General features: G+C 36.5%; 2 long non-coding RNA genes across 2 annotated transcripts; both read left to right on the top strand.

Annotated features, from left to right (window-relative positions):
• Positions 1 to 20: 20 nt before the first annotated feature.
• On the top strand, positions 21 to 1,706 carry LOC149133101 (uncharacterized). The gene is made up of 3 exons (XR_016243854.1): positions 21 to 156; positions 763 to 885; positions 1,574 to 1,706. It is a non-coding gene; the product is annotated as an uncharacterized LOC149133101 (long non-coding RNA).
• A 1,878-nt stretch (positions 1,707 to 3,584) lies between these two features.
• LOC106870135 (uncharacterized) lies at positions 3,585 to 23,953 on the top strand. The gene is made up of 3 exons (XR_001409489.2): positions 3,585 to 4,044; positions 19,185 to 19,293; positions 23,526 to 23,953. It is a non-coding gene; the product is annotated as an uncharacterized LOC106870135 (long non-coding RNA).
• The last annotated feature ends 189 nt before the right edge of the window (positions 23,954 to 24,142 follow it).

The following is a 24,142-nucleotide window of genomic DNA, read 5'->3' as shown; positions in this document are numbered from 1 at the left end:
GGCTCAGGGCTTCGTAATAATTAGTCTACCTATTTACTAGCATAAGAATATCCTACCTTTGAGTGGGATATTTAGCTTTCTTTTTGAGAGGGAAATTAAATACTAAGAAAGAGAATTAGAGAGAGGTGTGAAAAATATAGAAACGTACTTCAGTAGGTAAAGAAAAGTTTGAAACTTTGGATATAATAATTAAAAAAAAAGAAAAGAAAAGAAAGAAAAATGATATGTATATATATATATATATATATATATATATATATATATGTGTGTTTGTGTGTCTGTGTTTGTCCCCCCCAACATCGCTCGACAACCGATGCTGGTGTGTTTACGTCCCCGTAACTTAGCGGTTTGGCAAAAGACCCCGGGTGTTTTCGGACCCCACACTGCTGATTTTCTTCGCAAAATCGGGATAAATGCAGTCTGTAAGAGAAACGAGTCTCGTGAGGTGGAGTGACTCTTGCAACGAGTGACTCTGGCCATCCTCCGCGGCAACGCCTTTCCAATCTTGACCGCGAGGTGCGGCTAAACATCCCATTTGTCCTGGAGTGTAGAACCCGTTACTTCTCCTATCCCCCATTTTCAACTGCTTAATTTCACCCCATTTTTTAAAATTATTTTTCTTTGTTCTTCGGTGAGGTAGTTATGGGTCTGTCTCTGGATAATTTGATGTTTTATATATTTAATGTTTTTTCATTTCTGTAAAAATGTTAATAAAATTTTGATGAGTTATTTCCCTTGAATAATGTTTCACTATGCTTTCAGAGCAACCAGGAACGTTCACTCGATTGATTTTCTGAATAAACCGCGTTTCTACCTATTTGATGAATGTAGTACATGCTAAGACTTACAACGACTTATTGTATGAGACCGAATACATTAGAATGGGTAATATTACAATTTCTGGAAAGACTTCCGCCAGTTCCCACCAAATTTGTTTATTAAAAAAGTTTTTTTTGTCAAACCCCACGTTTTCGGATACGGAGGTTCTGGAAAATTGCCAAAAATCGGTATTGTTAAATTTCCCCCTTCTCCCCAAATTCTTCAATTTTGACTTTTTCCCCAACACTAACCGTAACCCTAAAACCCTAACCCTAAAACCCTAACCCTAACCATAACTACAGAAATGTTTTAAAATTTTTGTCCGAATCATAATGTCTGTATTTTTCTGCATATTTAGCCCCCCCTCCCCCCCCAAATTCTTAAAAAAAAATTTTGCGAAGATTTTTGGAAATTTTTTTCAGAATCTTAATCTCCGTATTTTTCCGCATATTTTGAATAAAAAATAATTTCTGAAAGAAATAAAAAATGAAGGAAATAGGGGTGGGGGTAGTAATTTAGAAATGCCGATTTTTGCCAGTTTTTTTTGCAGATTCATATTCCCCGTAGCCGAAAAGGGTGGGGGGTTGTGTTTAGTCGAATATAAACACGCCAGAATATTTTTCTTTTTACTTATTGCAGCTGTAAGACTGTGGCCATGCTGGGGCACCGCCTTGAAGAATTTTTAGTCGCAGAAAAATCATCATTTTAAAACTTAGATTTAAAGTCTTTTGTTTTCTTCTCCCTTCTTTTACAGAATGAACTGACCTTTTGAATTTCCCCCGGCCGTTGAAGATCTAACAGAATTATAGCGCCGAAGGCTAATCATTCAAACGTACTACTTATCGTTTTTATGTTTCTACACATTTCTTGAAGGAAATGCTTTCCCGTTTGTTAGAATTCAGACAATATGTACATTGAATAGTAAAGAGTCATGTGTTCTGTTATTCTATTCTACTTATTTATTTTCGATTGAATATATTTTAGTTGTATGCTGCTAACTTAATGTGACAGTTCCATGAAGGGATTAATACTACTGCTATTTAACCCTAGGAAGCAGCACCGCTTCCTGTCGGCCTTGACACATTTCCTGTGTCCTTATGTTTACAAGGGGGAGACAAGCACCCCCACTTAGCTAAGCCTGCATCCAGAGACTAGTTTCTGAGTCTTTGCTCGTCATCAGTCTGGAGTAGCAATGGCCTGCTAGTTGGAGATGCCTGTCAAGCTCTTGTAAACATATAATAATTCTAGTGAAACACATTCACTGATTTCAAAAATAGAAATAATACATTTCTAAATCTCTCAGAGAGAAATGTGTCAGGCTCTCGTAAACATCTCCAACTAGCAGGCCATTGCTACTCCAGACTGATGACGAGCAAAGACTCAGAAACATGTCTCTGGATGCAGGCTTAGCTGGGTGGAGGTGCTTGTCCCCTCCTTTGTTAACTTCACAAAGTCAAGGTGAGCTCTGATTGACTGTATGCAAATTAGTTCATTACTGGGGTCCGGAATTCTCGTGGGAAAAAAATTCGTGACCGGGACATTACTGTTTTGAAAGGGACCTATTTTCCATTACATTTCAGACAGATTCAGCACTGAATAGCTGAAGCAGAACTATTATTATTGCAAATATTCTGCTCAATACCACAGATTTGCTTTTCAGTTGCTTGACCTTAACCACTTGAGTGCATGTCCCTTGATGGCTGACAATATGTGCATCTCTGATCATGAGCAGGAGCGGTGGGGGAGCATCGTAGTCATGTGTTGAGAGGGATTCTTCGGGGTTTGAATAAATATCGTAACAAAAGCAAAGTTTGAAGGAAATAGCTATTTAAAAAAATAATACTTTCTAGGTGTAAGCAAATGGGAAATAACAGTTATTACCCAAGGATAAAAATAGTGTTACACAATGTAATGCATAAATACAAGCTATTACATAAGGCATTATGCATTAATAGTAAACAGGATAAAACACAAAATAACAGAAGTGAACAGAAAAAGAACCGTAAAAAGCAGAAAGAGCGCATAGGCATTTATCGATATTCAGTCAAATGCTCAACCATTGAGGTATATTCTCTTTACATAAAGTTATTTCTGTTGTTATTTTCTCTCTCATGTAAACAATATTAATATTCTGCGTAATTAATTTCATTAACTGCCAGGATTTTGTCTGTTGGCAGATTAATCTATCGAACGATTCCTGAAATAACCAAAACCAACTTTCTCACCTCACACAGAAACGGTGTTCGACGATGGACCAAAAAGCCTCTGAACAAAACCAACTCGTTATCACTAAACCTGCTAAATATAGCAGTCAAATTCTATCAGATTATCGTGCAGCATATTAAAGAAGCAGAAAAAGAAGGAAGGACATATTAAATATGAAAAACAAAATTGGAATTTTAAAATAAGCATCAATCAAACGAGAATCTCAGTCGCTTAAAATGTAGAAAAGAATATCTTTTAATTAAAGAAAAATATAATAGGATAAAAAAAGATAGTCGTAGGCGTGGCTGTGTGGTAAGAAGTTTGCTTCCTAACCACATGGGTCCGGGTTCAGTTCCACTGCGTGGTACCTTGGGCAAGTGTCTTCTACTAAAAGCCTTGGGCCGACCAAAACCTTGTGAGTGGGTTTGGTAGACGGAAACTGAAAGAAACCCATTATGCGTGTGTGCATATATATATATATATAAATATATATATATATATATATATATATGTGTGTGTGTGTGCGTGTGTGTGTGTGCGTGTGTGTGTGTGCTATATATTTATTCAATTTACAGAAAACAAAAGACGAAGACAAGTGAGGGAACAACATGCATGTGTTTTAGCTTGTATTTATGTGTGTGTGTGTGTGTGTGTGTGTGTGTCTATATTTGTTCACCATCACTGCTTAACAACCTGTGTTGGTGTGTTTACATCCCCGTAACTTAGCAGTCCGGCAAAATTAACCGATAGAATAATTACCAGCTTTAAAAAAAAAAAAAAACAATACAGGGATCGATTCATTCGGCTAAAAATTCTTCAAGACGGTGCTCCAGTAAGGCCGCAGTCTAATGACTGAAACAAGTAGAATATAAAAAAATAGAAATCTATCTTGTTTTCTCCCTTCTGTCTATCACAGTTACAGTTTGTCGTAGCGTCTTATCCTCAGTAAAACTGTTTCTTTCTTTCTGTTTGAATTTGTCTCGTGTGGTAGCTGCAAACGAAAAAAAAAAAGAAGAAAAGGTATGTAAAATTCAATTATATTAACGCATATACTGATAAAATCAGATAAGTGTTAATCTTGTTTTTCTCATAATGTAATTTTTATGTCGTACAGAAGAAAAAATGTTCTTACAGACTGACAAAAGTACGAAAAAAAAAATGATAATGGAAGAAAAATAAAAAAGCTAGCAAAACAAAAAGTCATTTTAGTAGGGAATGATACGACGAAGGAAGGGGCTAAGAATTTTAAAGTAAAAGATGCGAGTTACAAGTTTTTCAGAATGTGGAATACAATTGTTGTTGGCACTCCGTCGCTTACGACGACGAGAGTTCCAGTTGATCCGATCAACGGAACAGCCTGCTCGTGAAATTAACGTGCAAGTGGCTGAGCACTCCACAGACACGTGTACCCTTAACGTAGTTCTCGGGGATATTCAGCGTGACACAGTGTGACAAGGCTGACCCTTTTAATTACAGACATAACAGAAACAGGAAGTAAGAGTGAGAGAAAGTTGTGGTGGAAGAGTACAGCAGGGTTCGCCACCATACCCTGCCGGAGCCTCGTGGAACTTTAGGTGTTTTCGCTCAATAAACACTCACAACGCCCGGTCTGGGAATCGAAACCGCGGTCCTATGACCGCGAGTCCGCTGCCCTAACCACTGGGCCATTGCGCCTCTACGTGGAATACAATAGAATGACAAAAAATAGCAACAAAAAAATCCACAAAAAAAACCTAAAAAATCCCCGAAACTAAACAAATTTTAGTGGTGGGTACTGTTGCGAATGCCATGATGATGATGGTGATGATAATGATGCAGATGATGGGGGAGGGGGTGCAGTCAGAAATTCTTTAAAAAATTGTAAAAATTCTTACCAAGAACGGAGAATTTCCAATTTCTGTGGGATAGTTATTCTGAAAGTCCACTCCTTTTGGTAATCCTTCGGGATTGGCACACGACGTCATTCGGCTACACAACCTTCTCTCATGACATAAAAAAAAGGCTAGGCTGAAAAAGAGGCTGAATGACGCCGTCTCCTCATACCAAACACACTGGAGACCAATGGCCCCAACCTCCTTTTCTTTATCATCGACTCTGAAAGAATAAAAAGCAAGATAGCAGATGTCGGAGGGGTCTGAAACCAGAATGTGGAGAATCAGAACAAATACTGCTTGGCATTTTATTCAGCGTTCTAACGACTCTGCTAATGCGCCACCTTTGTAAAGATTCCCGTATGGTCATAAGCTACGAGGTGGTGCTGAAAGGTTCCTGGCTTTGGATAAATGAAAATATAGGGGGATCAGTTAATTATGATTTTATTCAACATATTCCTCTCTCAGATCCGTACACTGATTGCAGCGGTCCTTCGGTTTTCCTAAGCCCCGTAAAAGAACTCGGAAGGTTGGACCTCCAGCCAGGCCTTTCGCAAGACCCTTAAACCCAGAAACTTTTCAGTACCCCCTCGTATCTCACTAATGGGTCTTTGCTATTGGATGTAAAAAAAGAAAGTAAAAACTTACAAAATAGGAAATACTCATGTTTATCTAAAATGTGTGGTCTGGTGCCTATGTAGGGGTTAAGGTGGAAGAATGAAAGTGGGATGAGATAGTTTCATCTGAGACAAAAAAAAAAGTCAAATTTGAAACGTTACCTGTAATAGGGAGTGCGTTCAAAACGTATCCGACCTTTGGGCTTGAAAAAAAAAATTGTGCATTTCACAAATTTTATTTAATCGCCCTTAAAATTCTCCTTTTGGTAGTTCACACACTTCTCCCAGCGGATCTGCCGTTGTTGGTAACACCTCTGGAACGCCTTCTCTAGAATGCTATGGACCTCCGTAGTCACTTTTCTCATAATTTCCTATATATATGTATGTGTATGTGTTTGTGTGTCTGTGTTTGTCCCACCAACATCGCTTGACAACCGATGGTGGTGTGTTTACGTCCACGTAACTTAGCGGTTCGGCAAAAAGAGACCGATAAAATAAGAACTGGGCTTATAAAGAATAAGTCCTGGGGTCGATTTTTCTCGACTAAAGGCAGTGCTCCAGCATGGCCGCAGTCAAATGACTGAAACAAGTAAAAGAGTACATACATACATACATACATACATACATACATACATACATATATAAATATACATGCATACACACATACATACATACACATGGCTTTTTACGTTTTGACAGACGGTCTAAGCAGTGGAGAATGTCTTAATTAGGTCCTCGTAGTCTTCTTCCTGCAGCTTCTCTCATGGCTGATTCTTCCTATGTTTGGTGCGTAAGTTCTGCTGCAAAATCTTCAAGCAAGGAAAGTGCTGCAGGTTTGCAGCGTGTTGTCTATCTTTGGCATTTTGCTTCGAGCTGGAAAAAAAAAAAAAAAGAGAAACAAAAAATTTTTACGGAAATTTTGCGGAAACTTTCTCCGAAAGAACGCCATTTATTTTATTTCATTTTAACAAAGGCGAAAATTCCAAATGACAGACAACTATTTTCACTGGAACTCAACGAATCTATTGATTTAGTAGGAATTAAGATCAGACTGTAAGATTTGTGTGCTTATTGATTTACAACAATGATGCTTAGAAGGGACCGTTCAACAGACGATAAAAATACTGGGATATTTATACAGTAACTGTTAAAAGTAGGGGTCTTGGATAACACAGGAAATCTATTGATTTCTTTACATTGGAACGAATCCAGAATTTGAAAGGGGAGTGTATATACCGAATAGATCCGATTTCAGTTGTAAGTGCCTGCATAGGCGTAGCCATGATCTAAAGTTTGTGGGAGCGAGCACATAAAAAAAGACGAAGGCGCTGTGACACATACCAAACAGTTTTTAACTCATTTGTTTTATAATACATGAAATATTTCATTAGTTATAATATACGTAAAATTGGAAATCCCAAGCGACAATGTAACCTTCATTTAATTAAGTTATTCTCGGCCTGGGGATTAGCTAAGTTGCGTACTGCTCGTTGAGTAATTATTACATCAGAGGATCAGCTAGCTAGTCAGCACTATACCCGTTCCATCCCCTCAATTTGGATGTTTATATATATATCTATGTTTCAAATTTTGACGCAAAGCCAGCAAGTTTAGGGGAGAGGTTAAGTCGATTACATCGACCCCATTGCTCAACTTTGCTTTCATCCTCGAAAGGCTAGAAGCAAAGTTGACCTCGGTGGAATTTGAACTCAGAACGTAAGGACGGACCAAATATCGCTAAGCATTTTTCTCAGCGTGGTAACGATTCTGCTAGTTCGTTATATATATATATATATATATATGCATATCATCACTTCATTTGATAATACTAACGCTGGTTGTTTTAAAGTGTAGACTAGCAAACTATAACAGGAAATAGCAGTATTGTACTTTACGCATTAAAACTAAATCTTTCCTGCAAATGAGTTATGACAAGTCCGCTGTTTATTATGATGATTTAGCATTCATACAATGCTAATTTGTCTTTGTCATCAATTAGTTCATCCCAAGCCTCGTTGCTATTATAACAAGTCTGATAAGTAATCATTGTCTAAGTCTGTTTATTGCAGTCTCTCTCGCTCTTTCTGTTTGCTGTATCCAGCCAAGTAATACTATAGTATAACTATTATCGCAAACGCCTTTACTACTCTGAACCTTTATTTAACCCCATAGACAAGTCATTCCTCCATTGAGCTCCCAGTCACGCTTCCGAGCATCATTCACGTTAGTGGTTACCATAAAGAAAGGCTGTGAGGTTTGAAAAAAAAAATGGCAGACAAATTTCCCAATTTAATAGAACTAAGACTTTTTTTTAGTCATAATTTTAAGAAATCAGAGGGGCCTATATTTAGAGAAGCATTTCATGGATGCAGACTCTAATTCGTTTTCTCGTTTATAATGAATGGCGGATCAAAACGTTTCACATATATTTTATGTGGTGAAGGACGGCGAGCTGGCAGAACTGTTAGCACGCCGGGAAAAAATACTTGGCGGCATTTCATCCATCCTTTCATGGTTGAGCACTTATTTCATCGGGGTTGATGAAATAAGTACTAGTTGATGCAATCGACTTACCACTTCCCCACGAAATTTCTGGTCTTGTACCAAAATTTGAAACTAATATTTTTTGCCGTGAGGATTAAGTGAGGGTGGTATGTATCAGTTTGAAGATCGCTGGCTCACGTGGTTATCAAGTAGAATCACATGACACAGCAAGTATACCCCGTTCCAAACAAAGCATTATTATAGTGAGAACAAATAGAGTGGCCAACTAGCCGGACAAAATGCTTAGCGGCATTTCTTCCACTTTTATGTTCCTTGTTCGAATGCCGTCGAGGTCGAATTTGTCTTTCATCCATTCGGGGATGATAAAGGAAGTACTCTTTGAGTAGTGGGGTCGATGTAATCGACTTATATCCCTCCACAAAATAGCTGTCCTCGTGTCAAATTTGGAAAGAATTATAGAGAGGACAGATCAGAAACGAAACTTTATATCATCATATATCTTTATATCATCATATATCATCACAAATAAACGGATGCTCAAGCTTATTGCTATACTATGTTGCGCACAGTTGTATAAATAATGTCATATTAGCAATTATGTGATTTAACATGCTTTGACACCTTGCTCTGACACCTACTTCCTACATTGGAGGTGCAATGGCCCAGTGCTTAGGGCAGCGGATTCGCGGTTGTAGGATCGCGGCTTCGATTCCCAGACCGGGCATTGTGAGTGTTTATTGAGGGAAAAACACCTAAAGTTCCAAGAGGCCCCGGCAGGGGATTCGGCTAAAGGTATCCAAGAGGGTATGTTAAAGCGGCCGATGGTTTTAGTCTGCCACCTCAGAAGACTGTGTGGGAATTTGAACTCAGAACACAAAGAGCTGGGACCGATATGCAAGATATCCGGTCTAATGTGTGCGGCATTTTGTCTGATATCCGATTGAGCTTTGAAACCTTGACCATCCAGATATATAAAAAGACGGGATGATTGTGAAAATTACTCGGCAACGAAGGAATACTCAGCTTGTGTGTGTGTGTGTGTGTGTGTGTGTGTGTGCAAATTAGTAACCGGGGTAAAATGAGTAATTCCTGATTTCTTGCCATTTTCTCCCTACTCATTTGAAATCTTTGCATTGAAATTATTGTATCATCTTTGAAGCAACATTTGACTTCCTATTTTCTTTCTGCCTGTTTGAAACCGCTTCTTTGCAAGTGCTGTATCATCTTTGGGAGTGAAAATTGGCCAGCATAGTTGTTGCTGTTGTTGAAGTCGAGAGAGTTTGAAACATATGTTAAAATGAATTCTTTTTTCAAGAGATTTTTCCTCAAATTTCTCCCGATTGTAATTGTTAACAAATTATCTGGATATTTTTTTGGTATTGAACAATCAATATTCTTTTCTCTGTTGGATCTCAAGTCAATTTCTTCCTACACTAATGTCTAATTTGGTAATTTTCAAATTTTAAAAAATGATGTCTAAAATGGTGTAAAATGAGCCATTACTAATTTCAGTAATTTCTTCTCTTTAACTGCATCGTGCGTGAATATAGCGGGAAGAGAGCCACTCTAGCAGATTGTAAAGAAGCTATAGAGAATATTTTATGTTGAGTTTTTATGATTTAGTCGAGTTTCGTTAATTTTATATCATGTGCCACTTTCCCTTGACCCTCTTTCATTTGTCCTAGATTTTAAAACTTTTGCAGCATTTCTGATTTAACGACGGATATTGGTGTGTATGAGTCTTTTTCCAAATATAATTCTGGAGAATTGAAGAGAAAAATTTACCGTATCTTGGCTTACTCATTTTGCCCCACCTAAATTTGTCTTTGATATGCTCATAAAGAACGTGATAATGTTCAGAAATAGGGTTCAGATTATGTTATAATGTTTTGAAATGCATTTAGAGAAGGTCATTGTTTTTGTAAGGTTGTGAACATTTAAAAAAAATATATTTCTTTTCAAAATCAAAAATGCAGTAAAACTCCTCATTGTACCCCACCCCGCTATATATATATATATATATATATATATATATATATATATATATATAGGAAGGTTTGGAGGTGATGTACAGGAATTATATATTAGAAAAAATAATAATCAGGTACTAAGATGTCTGGATGGTTGTATATTTACAGATTTTTATTCATATGTCACATGTTTTGTAAATTAGCGCTTTCACCTAGTCTTGTAGGCTTTTCAAATATATATATATATATATATATATATATATATATATATATATATATATATATATATATATATATATATGTATGTATGTATGTATGTATGTAACAGAATTATGAATAACATGTTTTGCAAGACATTCAAGCGTCAGAATGGATTTTCTAATAAAGCCTTAAATTATATTTAAAATAGTCCGTGTTTAACGTTGATGTCCTGAGCGATTCACCATTTGAGAAGCATTGTGATAGGAGTTTTGGCTGCCATTTCTAGCAAGTTCAATGACCGCATAGAGGCTAGCATATTTGGTTGTGTTGTGTTGTTATAATGGGTCTATGAAGGATTAAATGGAAATGGGTTAACACTTGATTGTAAGTCGATAATTTAGGATAATCTGCTAAATGGAAGAAGATTTAATCAGGTAAAAAAGAAAAAAAAGGACAACGAAAAAAAAAGAAAAGAAAAGAAAAAATGGAAACAAATTGGTGCGTCGTGAAAGTGAAAAAAATTAACATTTCATGGAGGGTCTTTCAATGGATAAGAATTAACGTTTGATTGGGATCATAGTCTCATTAAATGTATTAGAACGAGTAATTCAATGCAGGTTGATGGACATAGTGTATATATAACATTGTATATAAACTTCGTTTAGAAATCGAGGAAAGAATAATGTCAGAATATTGGAAATTAAAGCTACTTAGACTAATTATCAATGAAAGATGTGTTGTAATTAATTATGGAGTAAGGCTAATTCTCATAATTTCCGGATCGAACAAACGGAATATATCAGTTTTCTTTTTTATATATATTTACATATATTCTTTTACTTATAAATTGGCATTCGTTCAATAGTATTATAAATGTACTTTTGAATAAACAATCGCTATAAATACCAGAAAAACTGATGCGATATCCCCGAGGACTTTATTTGGAAGCTGTAGAGATATCAACAGAATAAATGCTCAAATGCTCTGTTAATTATTATGTGGTTGTGGTTGTGGTTATTTTTGTTTAACCTCAGGTTAAGCAAAAATTGAGCACGTTTGTAATCAAAAGCATTCCAGAAATGACCAACCTACTCACTTTTTTCTTGGTTTCGTCTATCTAGTACTGCATTATTCATATATAGTTAGAGACAAGCGTAGGAGTGGCTGTGTGGTAAGTAGCTTGCTTACGAACCACCGCGAATTACCCCTTGTTTTTCAAAAATTCCCTCCTAAATAACAAAATAAGGGGGGTGGGTGGACGGGGAATTTGCTCTATTTAAAAAATCCTAGCAGCAACACTGAAGCGGGAAGCAGGAAAATATAATCTAATTCTACACTTTATCACATTCAAGAATATAAACATGTTTTTAAGAACAACACACGCGGAGTCAAAAAGAAACACTACCTTTCACCGGCACTGCGTGAACGACAGTACTCTCTCTCCCTAGCGTGAAGCTTCCTATCTCGGATATGTGAGTATGCGCACAACAGCCAAACACCGTGTCGCTGGAACTGTGAAGCGCACAGTTCTATACGAGGATTTTTGTATTTTTTTTCATAAACTAGGGGATGGCTACTGACATTAAGCTTAAGGATTATATAATGTACAAGTATGAAGAAAGAATTCAAGGAAAAAGGACTCATTATATTGAATGTTATCGATAATATCGAGTGAAAATAGGGGGTGCTGCAGTTCTGCAGTTCCTATACATGAGCCGCCACTGCTCCGTCAGTATTTCCATTACTATTACCTTACTTCAAAGTTAGATGTGTCCATTGTGTGATAATCTTAAAAATGCTTCAGGTAAACGCTAAATTTTTACATTTCATCACGGCGTTTCATGAAATATTTCTAAGCAGAGAATAACTCCGAGAATTGCAAGTTTCATTTCATTATTACCCGTTCTATTTTTCTTTGTTATCTTAATTTTGTTTTTATAACGTCCATGTTGCTGAAGGATATTTTTTTTTTTACCTCAGTCTCTGAATTAAGTGAAATTAAGAAATTAAAACAAATGTTGCAACATCTCTGAAGGCATTCCCTTCTGTCATATCCTTGAAATGAATAAATGAATAAATTCCGTACAAATTTTTTCTGAATTTGTAGTGATTAGTCCAACTACTATTACATTGTAATTCAGCACTTAATATAACATCGTAATTTAGGGGTGTGTGTGTGTGTGTGTGTGTGAGGTGGGTGGGGGAGCTGACAGAATCATTACCGCGCCGATAAAAAATGCTTAGTGGTATTTCTTCTGATTTTACGCTCTGAGTTCAAATGCCGCCAGGTTCGATTTTATCTTTCATCCCTTTCGGGGTCGATAAAATAAGCACCAATTGAGTACTGAGGTCGATGTAGTCGATTTACCCATCCGGCTGAAATTGCTGGCCTTGTGCGAAAATTTGAAACCAGTATAACATCGTAAATTAAACTCATTAATTCCATAAGAAAAACGAAATATTTTCTATAGAAAACAAAAGCAAAAACAGTTCCCGTTCTCGAATACGTTAAAATTTTTCGGCAAGCATTGTTTAAGCTCTTTTATAAAGATTGAGAAGAAAATTCTGTGATCTTTCCTGAATATTGTTTCCTTCATCAACTGTTATCTTCTTCCTGAGAATCATTTCAGCTACTTTTCTCTCAAACATGTAACCAAGATTAGCAGCCTCTCAAAATCTTCAGTATTAGAATTAGAATCAATACGTTCTACTTCTTGTTGGCAGCACTAAGATATCTGCAATAGACTGGATCAAACGGGAACGATCAGTAAAATACGTTTTATCTTCAGCGTTTGACCGAAAATGTGTATCTTCTTGAACATGCATTAAAATTGGATGTAAGAATAAAAATAATAAAAACAAATATAAAGTATATTCGTATCACAATACGAATATACTTTATACGTATATTTCATAAAAATTAAAGAGCGAACTTAAGGGGCGATTTGGCTGAATCGTTACCGCGCCGGGAAATATGCCTAGCAGCATTTCTTCTGAAGCGAAAAAGGTCGCCGAGGTTAACTTCGCCGTCATCCCCACCCTCAACCTAACCCACACCCCACCTTGCTTTCCCCACTTTCGCCTCCCCTACCTCCCAACACCATCACACCACACCACACACCACTACACCATACCACACAGCACATCACATCGTAACACACCACCACGCAACACACCATCACGAACACACCAGCACTGACCAATTCCCAGCCCCACATATTCACACCTACACATATACACACGCACACGTCAAGATCACCAGCCCTCTTTCACACGCACATACGAACTCTCTTACACACACGCACGCGCACCTTCGTTTTGGGATCACTAATGCTTTATTATCTCCCCTTCTTCCTTACTCTCCTGTGTGACCCTTCTGTCCGGCATTCGCCATGATAGATCGCTAGCCATTACATATTCTTTTTTTTCTCTCCGTGTTTCTCTCTTTGTTTCTTTCTGTGTTTCTTTTTGTGGAAGAGCGTAGGCTCGAAACGTTAAAGACTTTTTCACTTCCCGAGCATTATACTAATACATTTGTTTGTTTTCTACACCACCTGTCTTCGTCTTTTGTTTTTTTTTGTGAATTCTCCCTATATATATATATATATATATATATATATATATATATATAAACAAATCATGTGTTTTCACGACGGGCTTCCACACAGTTTCCATCGACCAATTTCACTCACAATGCATTGATTGGCCTAGTGCTACAGCAGCAGCACTTACCCAAGTTGCCACGCAGTGAGACTGAACTCAAAACCAGGCACTATTTATGTCATTAGATAAATTAGTGTTTGTTTTGTAAGTAGTTTTGTGTTGTTTATTGTTGAGTAGACTTAACGCACTGGCTTCTATTTTGTAAAAAAAACAAAAAGTTGTTACTGAATTTTAAAGATTTGTTTCTTTTTAATCGTATTTATTCTTTCCAATTTGTCATTTCATAATCTTAATAAGTACGAAACATATGTGAAAAACATATTAGTTTTCCAGTATGGTCAATATAAATAAACCACCGACTGTTCGGACACTAATGGTCCGGAACCTCTTATAATCTGTGCTAATTCAAGACCAGAAGCTTCAAATTCCAGCGGCCGCCAGACTAGTTTACTGGTACCTTAGGCAGTACAACATTAAACTGGTATCATTTATACTGACTTACTGTAGCTGCATTTCATTGAATTATTTCAGTAAATTCAACATTTGTTTAATTTGGAGTGTAGTTACCACTGATTCGGAAAAATTGTAATCCGGAATGGTCTTGGAAGCAAAGGTTCCAGAAAATTGGCGTTGTACCATCAGTATTTAGTTGATTATGTAATGCTCTCAATAAGTTTTTATTTTATATTACAACTGGTGAACAACAGCGTCGGCAGAGCTTTCATATGGCTTAATTATAAGTTTACTGTATTTCTGATGGCTCAGAGGGACAAGGGAGTCTTTGTAACTCGATGCAGAACTAACATGAATAAAAAAAAATACAGCAGTAGGGAAGCGAATGCTTTCCGGCTGAACCGAATCTGCAATCCAGTTTTAATTCCCAGTGATGTAGACAGATCTATTCTTTTATTTATGTCAGGAAAACACTACTTTACGTCGCAGCACCCATTTCTCATGTCTCTGTGTGAATGAGGATAGTCATCACCTCATGGATACTTGTTATAAACGAATACTTATGTAATTGATTCTTTTCATCATTATTTACAAGAGGCAAATAAATAAAGTATTAATTGATTGAGAAAGTGTGATGGAGATCGAAAAGGGAAGTGAATGAAAGAAAAAACTAACTGACATAGAGGTAGGGAAATTAATAAATACATAACGAACGAAAGAAAGAGAGAGAGAGAGAGAGGGAGGGAGAGAAGAAAGAGGCAGGCAGGTAGAAACAGAGAAGTTTGAAGGCTTTCTTTAAATGTATAATGTGTACATAAACTTGAGGCATTCCTTACGCGCAAACATCATTCTGAAGATATTTATTTCAACGATTCAAATAGTATTTAAACATACTTTTCAGCTATATATAATAGACCCTGGATTGTTGGACTAAGAAGAGTTATTTCTGCAACAAAGTGGAAACGAACTTGCTTTCAACGCTGCTGAATCCTGCGCATTATTGATTAGGCAAGATCGATGCTATAGATTTGTCCTATCTAATATGTAATGCATATATCATTCGCAGTGACTAACGACACTGTGAAAATTATAGAAGCAAATAACAACAACAACAACTGCAGCAACAGCAGTAGCAGCAACAGCAGCTGGAAATTCGTGGGATAGTTTACTGATTTTTTTCCCCCACATTTTTGAGTCTCAGCAGCAACAGACAAGCAGACGGCAGCAACTGAAGCAGCAGTAAATAGCAGACGACCCTAATTCGAAACAGTGGTTGTTAAAATTGTTGTTCGCTGATTCCTTTTCTCTCTTATGTATTATTAACTGTACAAATATTTCCCTAGCTTCACGTAGCTCTTTTTAGCATCACCTGAGCAGGCCTCTCCTAACTGGTGTCGTGATCCACTAGAAATCACATTATGAATGCTGTTGCTTTTTTTTTAATCAAACAAAAATCCTCTACCATCAAAAAGAAGCCTAATTTTAAAAATCCAAATCATAGAAACAAGTAAATTTTTCTTTCATTTCATTATTGAAGAAAACAATAGTTTTATTATTCTCATCATTTCTACTTTTACATCTTTGCTTATTTTATATTTCACCAAGCAGGCGCGGCAGTATTGTAAGAAGTTCGCTTTCCAACCTCATTGTTCCAGGTTCAGTCCTATTGCTTGGCACCTTAGGCAAATGTTTTGTACTATAGGTTCGAGCCGACCAAAGCCTTGTGAATGGACCTGTGACGGAAACTGAAAGAAACCCGGCATATATATATATATATATATATATATATATGTATATATATATATACGTCTTATATAAGAATATAATTTTATTAAAAAATTTTATCAGTGACCAGCCCAGCATATAAAAAATACCTTTTAAGGTGAAAATTATAAATATAATTATAAACAAGGGCAAAAACAAAAACATTCTTTGCCAATATGCTGAAAAACACGCTAAATCGTCTAACCATATATAATATTATTACACGTGGTGTAATAATATAAGTGAAAATATTTTATGTGGTTAGACGACTTAGCGTCTATTTTTCAGTATATTGGCAAAGAAATTTTTTTTCTTTTTGCCCTTATTTATAATATATATGTAAATGTGTGTGTGTGTGTGTGTTTGTGTGTGTGTGTGTGTGTGTGTGTGTGTGTGTGTGTGTGTGTTTCTGTGTGTGTGTCTTTGTGCCTATTTGTTCTCATCACCGCTTGACAACTGGTGTTGGTATGTTTACGCTACCGTAACTTGGCGCTTCGACAAAAAGACCGATAGACTAAGTACCAGGTTTATAAAAAAGTGCTGGAGTCGATTTGTTCGACAAAAATTCTTCAAGGCGGTGCTCCAGCACGGCCGCAGTCTAATGACTGAAACAAGTAAAATGTCAAAGACAAGCAGTTGCTTCTTCTTTCTGACTCATTTTCTACTTGAGTATCCCTTTCATCACACAGTTTCAGCTGAGCTTACAGTGATTAACTTGCAAATAATGCTCGATGTTTAAAAAATAATCTTGAAGAGCCTTTAAATCCTAAGCACCATTAAGAGAGCTTACGGTATGATCTTGGATTTATTTGAAGAGGGCCAATCTAAATGAATATTTTATTATAAAAAATCAAAGCAAAACCAAACAATTCAAATTTGATTCATTACTTTCCTCGCACCATTTCTTGTATCAGCATTGCAGTTCTGATAATTAACTATGGTTTACAAAAATTCAACGGAAATATCAAAAACATTCATGAGCTGACTTCACATTTTCTGTTTTAGAACTTCATTGAATTTCAGATTCAGCTTTGAAAACTATTGGTATGACATCTTTTTCGCTTTTACTAACGGATAGATGAGCAGGAAACGAATGAATAAAGTGTCTGAATTGTACCGTAAACATCACCATCAATACTTCTTAGAAGTATGCATTCCGATCAAATTGAGAGGACGATTATCACAGTTAACAGGACAATATCTGTTCAATGTTTTTTTCTATATTTCATTTATCTTCTGTTGAATACTTCTTTTATAAAGCCATTATTGCAGCATTGCCATGGTATGGAGATCAACAGGCTTCTAACAACATTTGTCTTTTACAAGTTGTTCCTGAATTACTTTCACCGTGTTTTCGGCATACTTTCGCTTTAATTGAATAAATCCAAGAAAGACCCTTTCATAATTCTTTTCTTCTAAAAATCAATATCATCATAACGAACACTTTCTGTCATTTGCTCGTAATGTTTTTGATCTGCAATAGAATCAAACACGAGGCCAAAATATTTGGCATTATGAATGTTATGTAGCGATTTCTTGCAAAAAGTAGAAGCCATCGGTTTCCGCACCAAATGAGATTAATATAATATTCTTCCTGGGTTCTTTTCTACATTATTGGGGGAGTTCTTACACGAAAGGGTCAATGTTTGTCAATAAAACGTTAACCCTGTCAAGAAAGCCTGTTGACCTTAGACTTCTTCAGCATTGAACGTGAGGAAACTGAAAACACAAATTTTAATAATATTGTCGATGCGTTTGTCTCGTCAAAAGATCGACAAGTACAATTTTAAGAATAAAGTACAAGATTATTCATACAGATAACCACAAATATAGATGAAAACGACATTTCTTTGAAGGTCTATAATAATTAGAATGCTTTTATTTCAATAAGCGTTTACTCATTTTCATATTGTTAGTATGAATAGTTGTTTTATGTTTTATATAGGTGTTATCTTTTACTTGTTTTACTCATTGGACTGCGGCCATGCTGTAGTACCGCTTTGAAGGGTTTTAGTCAAACAAATCGACCCTAGTTCTTATATATATATATATATATATATATATATATATATATATATATATTCTTTTATTTATTTCAGTCATTTTGATTGCGGCCATGCTGGAATACCGCCTTTAGTCGAACAGATCGACCCCAGAACTTATTTTTTGGAAGCCTATACACAACCACGTTGTACCTATAACCACACCCGCGCCTACGCTTTGTATTATATACAATCCTCTTAATAACCTTTCGAAATATCAAAAAATGTTTTCATTTCTTATCTAAAGGATTCTGTGACCACGCAATCATAGAAGGCTTTCAGTTGCTAAACGTTTTATACTATGGTGAATTCCGTGGGGAACTTTTCACTATTTTCGTTTTTCTGATGCAATTTGAAATTAGATATCTATCGCTACTACTCGTCTATTTCTTAAAGATTTCTTTTCAATTTCCTTCCATTCTATAAATCAGTATCAATGAGTCATTATTATTTTTTTTGCCTTTCCATGTCTAAACCTTTCCGGTACTGTTCAATGATGGAATCTATTTTCTTATTCCAAAGAAGACTTTCAGGCATTTCATAAAGAGCAAATTGCAAAAGCGAAAAAACGCCTTCTATTCTTCGGCTCCAAAGAACAAGCAAACTATAAGCGTCACATTTCTTCTCTAAATTCATTTTGCAACTTTTCTAAAGACCATCTTATATGTGTGTGTGTGTTGTGTGGTATATTTATGTATATGTATATATGTTTGTGTGTATATATGTATGTGTGTGTGTGTGTGTGTGTATACACACGCGCACACACGCGCACACGCGCACACACGCGCACACGCGCACACACGCGCACACACGCGCACACACGCGCACACACGCGCACGCACACGCGCATGCACACACGCACACGCACACACATTGAAAACAATTTTAACATCACCTCCGGGATTCGAACATCGCAACACAAATAAAAAGTCATCCCAGAATAGTGCATAAAGAAAAACATACTCGTTTCGAGCCCCAATGGAATAAAACAGAAAATTCGACAAAAGAGATGATTGAAGTCTAGTAATTGCGATAGAGGACTAAACTCTCCCTTTCCCTCTCATTATAAAACAGGTCATGCGCTTTCACACTAGAGTTAAGTGTGGAGTTACAGGTAGTAACAAGGCTTACTGGAACGATGTTGGAATTCAGATGGCGATTTAGCAGTCATTCGAGTACCACAGTAAGTATGTCTGTCATTGGTAAGAAAGATGTCTTTACTGCAAACCCGACGTCTTGTTCTTGTCTGTCATCTCTTCTCTTTCATTTCTAGAAGAAAATATACTGCCTTGTCGACTACTAATACCTTTTGGTAATGTCCACATTTTATCTTGCGAGATCAGCATCAATAACAGATGATTGCGTCTATTATCGATTAGTTTCAGATCATCGGCCAATCCTGATGTCTTAGCTCTCATATTTTAGTTTGCTATACGAAACGCTAGAAACGTCTTTGGAATTTTCCAAATATTGTTTGATGCGTTATTTTTGAATCTATTTGTCAAATACAAAACACTTAAATCTCTTACATCTAAAGAAGTAGCCAGACAGTGGAGGATTAATACATAACTAGCTGGAGCCGCCTACGTGAAGATAGGTGGTTGTTGATCAGTGGAGAGACAGTGGCTCACACTACCGATAGACAACCCATGGTACCTCTTCTCTGCACAATTTAAGACTGCTTATCGTGTTGTGCCTAGATCCTCAAAGATATAGTTAAGTGTCTGTAGTGAGAAAGGAAAGGGTCAAAGAGAAGGAAAAAGAAACGCCGAGAAAAAGAAAGAGGAACGAACATAAAGAAGAACGTGGGTAGTTCTACGAGGGGTCTTGGGTTGCCTATATCTCAAGACTTCTCTCTCGACCTCACCAGTGTAGTTTAGAGGAGAGTCAAAACTGTACTCGTTTGGTTGTAAGATTTGCCAGAAAAAAAAAACATTGCCAAATAGACATATCTAATCGCCAACGAGACTCTCTTTCTATAGGTCTATCAGGATGTGTTCCACCTAGCTTTTTTACTATCTCCATCACTCACAAGGCAATGAGATTATTTGACCGTTGGTTATGGGTCTGCTGATGAGCACGAATGTCCCATCTTAGTGCTCATCAATAGACCCCTAACTATCACACCGGTGATCTACATGTCACATCTCTGCTGGCAGACCACCGTCGAGTCTTTGATAAGTTTAGCCAGAGACAGCAAGAACTCTAGTTATCGCGCATCACCAAGATGAGGTACTACTTAGAAATTGTTTATAGCTCTTTTACAGCAGAAACCAAATATAGCCACTCAAAATTCCATTACCCTTAACTGCGAAAAGCAGTTTTTTATACCGATCGATCTTTGGTTGAAGAATGTCATGTTTGAAACTATTTTTGTTGAGCTATGTCAAGTTTATTGAGGCAAAGTGATTTGCAGAAAATAATTCCGTTTTTCGGTAGATATTTAAGCTCATTAATGGAATAACCATGAAATTTAATTAAGGGACTAGGGAGGGAAGGCTCACACTGTCGGCTGACTATGTATTTATGTTTCATCATTCCCTCCTATATCCACCTGCAGCAGAATGTACACTAACATGAGGTAGTTGCCTTCATATAGAATCTATGTTATTAGACACACCTCATTTTAGTTTTATTAGCCATTTTAGTTTTATTAGCCATTTTAGTTTTATTAGCCATTTTAGTTTTATTAGCCATTTTAGTTTTATTAGCCATTTTAGTTTTATTAGCCATACTCTTAGAACATATTGGAAGTGGCTATTAATTTTGGAGTTTTCCTTTTCCTAGATTGATTGCTATCATCGCAGCTAAGGAGCTCAATCTACTCTTACACAAATCTATTTAACCCATAGACGGGACCCTGGCAAGTGCGACCGTTCCTGGTCAGAACGGATCTGAGAGTAATAATAATTAAGGGGTGAGTCCCCACTCCTCACAACTCCAGAACTCTCGGACTGGAGCCCCACCACCAGATGCGGTTTTATGTCATACGCAAGACATTTATCTTTACCTGCCGTGAAAGCTGAAGAGAAAGCAGGGAGACTAGCACAAAACCAAATTCATTGACACTGTAGACGTATCACAAAAGCTAAGCGATCTATGAACATAAGCTTGCTGCTTAAGAACCACTGATATATGATTTAGAACTTCAGTATCATTACTCTAGTTTCGTACCGATCGAAAGCAACATGTTAATAAGTACGTATACAATACTATAAATATCGAATATTCTAATACACAAACACACTCAAAATCGAACGTATGGCTAGATATTGATCTCTCTTCGTTGACACACATTTTAAATGGAAAGACACACTTGACTGAATCCAGTACATTATTCATACTAATTTTATTGACGTTGGAGAAACAGAAAGCAAACTTCATCCAAGAAGGAATCGAACTCAGAATGTAGAGACACATATGATAATTTAATGTGGAGGCTGCTACATCTACCATGCCATCTTCTTCATATCAATAACTGTGCTTTCATAATTATTAGATAACTAGAAAGACCTATGGAAATTCCACGATTTATAAATTGATCTTATTCCTATTACGATGCATAAAACATTTCGATTTGTTTTCGATTTCCTTCCAGAGTCAAAGTTATTGAAAGTTTAACACTGAAACTTGTTTTATTTTAGAGAGTGGGGCGCAACGAATAATATTGATTTCAAATTTTGACACAAGGTCAGCAAGTTCGGGGCACAACTGGTATTTATTTTATCGATCCCGGAAGTATGAAAGGCAAAGTTAACCTCGGTGGAATTTGCACTTAGAACGTAAAGACAGACGAAATGCCGCAAAGCATTTTGCCTGGTGTGTTAACGATTCCACCAGCATGTCGCCAAGCACAATGAATAATCTTTTCTAGTGGAAGCGCAAGGCCTCAAATTTGGGAGAAGGGATAAAGGTATTAAGCCGATTACATCGACCTCAGTGCGTAACTGGTACTAATTTTATCGATCCCGAAAGGATGAAGGGCAAAGACGACCTCAGCGGAATTTGAACTCAGAACGTAACAGCAGACGAAACACCGCTGAGCATTTCGCCCGGCGTGCTAACGATTCAGCCAGCTCGCCGCCCAAAGAACAATAAATAATATTTACTGCATTTTTGACTTTAAGAAAAAAAAATGGCAAATGTTCACTACCTTACAAGAACTATATCAGCTCAGTAAATGAATTTCTCTATAATCTCGTAAATTCATTAAAATCGTTATAAAATATTCAGAACTGTATTTAAAAAAAATTATCTCCGTTCTCTTCGAGCATGCAGAAGAGAAATTTAGGTGGGGCATAACGAGTAAGACAAAGTAAGGTAAATCTGCCTCTTCAGTTTTCGAGAATTACATCTGAAAAAGACTCATACACATCAATATCCATCCTTTGACATAAAAAAAAAATCAGAAATGCTACAAAAACTAAAAATGCCTGGGTCAAATGAAAGATGATCTTGGAAAAATAGCACATGACGAAACTTGACTAAATCTAAAAAATCAACGTAAAATATTCTCAATAGCTTCTTCCCGATCTGCTGGAGTGGCCATCTTCCTGATATATTTATGCACCATGCAGTTAAAGAGAAAATATCGAAATTAGTCATTATTCATTTTGCTTCACTTTAGACGACATTTTTTGAAAATTATCAAATTATACATTAGTGTGTGTGTGTGGGGGGGGGGGGGGAATTGCCTTGGAATCCAAAAGAGAAATAAATATTGATTGCTGAACACTTAAAATTATCCAGATATTGTTACCTGAATTACAATCGGGTCAAAGTTGAAGAAAAATTTTTTGTAAACAAAGTATCTGTCACCTGACTATGTTCCACACTTTCTCAGCTTCAACAACAACTATGTTGATCAATTTTTCACTCTCAGTGATGATGCAACGGTACAAAACGATGATGCAATACTTTCAATAACAATTGTTTCAAACAAGTAGAAAGAAAATATAAAGTCAGAAGCTATCCATTTTGCCCCACCCGCTATTAAAAAATGGGTGGTAATCTGGCAGAATCGTTGCAACATCGGATAAAATGTTATGCAATAACATTCATTATGTTATGTGATATGTTATGCAATAACATTCCAGCTCTTTACGTTCTAAGTCCCAAATCTCTCCAATGTCAACTTCGGCATTCAGCCTTTTGTAGTCAATAAAATAAAGTACAGGTTAAGGGATGGGAATCGATTTAATCGAATAATCATTTCGCCCCCACATAAAATCTCTCCCCTGTGACTTCGTTAAAAGCAATTATGTGTAACGATTTATAAGTAGCAAAATAAATGAGAGGAAGAAAAATATTGTTGATTGAAATGGCTCGTTATTTTCATCGTTACAATGTAAGATAAAACTTTTTAGAGCTGTTGTTAAACACAAATTATTTGCCGGTCCTTTATCCATTCTGTAGGTAGTTAACTTCATGTGTGAGTGACTGCTAGAAGACCAGTGGGAAAAGGAGAGACAAAAAGAATAAGAGAGTCCAGAGAGGGCAAAAGCTGTGTAGTCCCTCGCCGTCGGTACCGAAAGAAAGAACTGAACTTGGTTACTGTATTTATATAAAGAAAGCTGTAGATCAGAGAACAATGGAGAGTAATGGGTTTATTTTCCTCGAACTGTATTTAATGCAAGAATATTAACTTAAACAGCAGAACTTTACTAAGTATGACAGTAGAGTCATAAATTTTTTAGTGCAAAAGCCGAGAACAAAAGGAAAGGAAGTTATGTAAAAAATGTAGAATCGGTTTCGAATCCTGGCTTAAAATCTAAGAAGCTATTCGTTACATATGTTAAAAACTTTGATTTTGTTACCTATTTGTTCATAAATTAAAGCTTATTAAAACCGTTACACTCGAACACCCATCGTGTCAAACGACATTATTTTTACTAGCAAATCTACCGATCTACGATGGAGGCATAAGATGAAGGAGAGAAGTCATAACAGCAGTATGCATTGAGAAATGTGTTAATGGACTTGATAGATTACTGGGTGATGTCTTAGAGAAATCACATTATTGTTGGTGATAC

Source organism: Octopus bimaculoides, chromosome 12 (genome assembly GCF_046866305.1).
Source record: "Octopus bimaculoides isolate indiv1 chromosome 12, ASM4686630v1, whole genome shotgun sequence".
NCBI classification, from domain to species: domain Eukaryota; kingdom Metazoa; phylum Mollusca; class Cephalopoda; order Octopoda; family Octopodidae; genus Octopus; species Octopus bimaculoides.
Note: the sequence above shows the minus strand (reverse complement) of the source record. Positions and strands in the feature narration are given on the sequence as shown.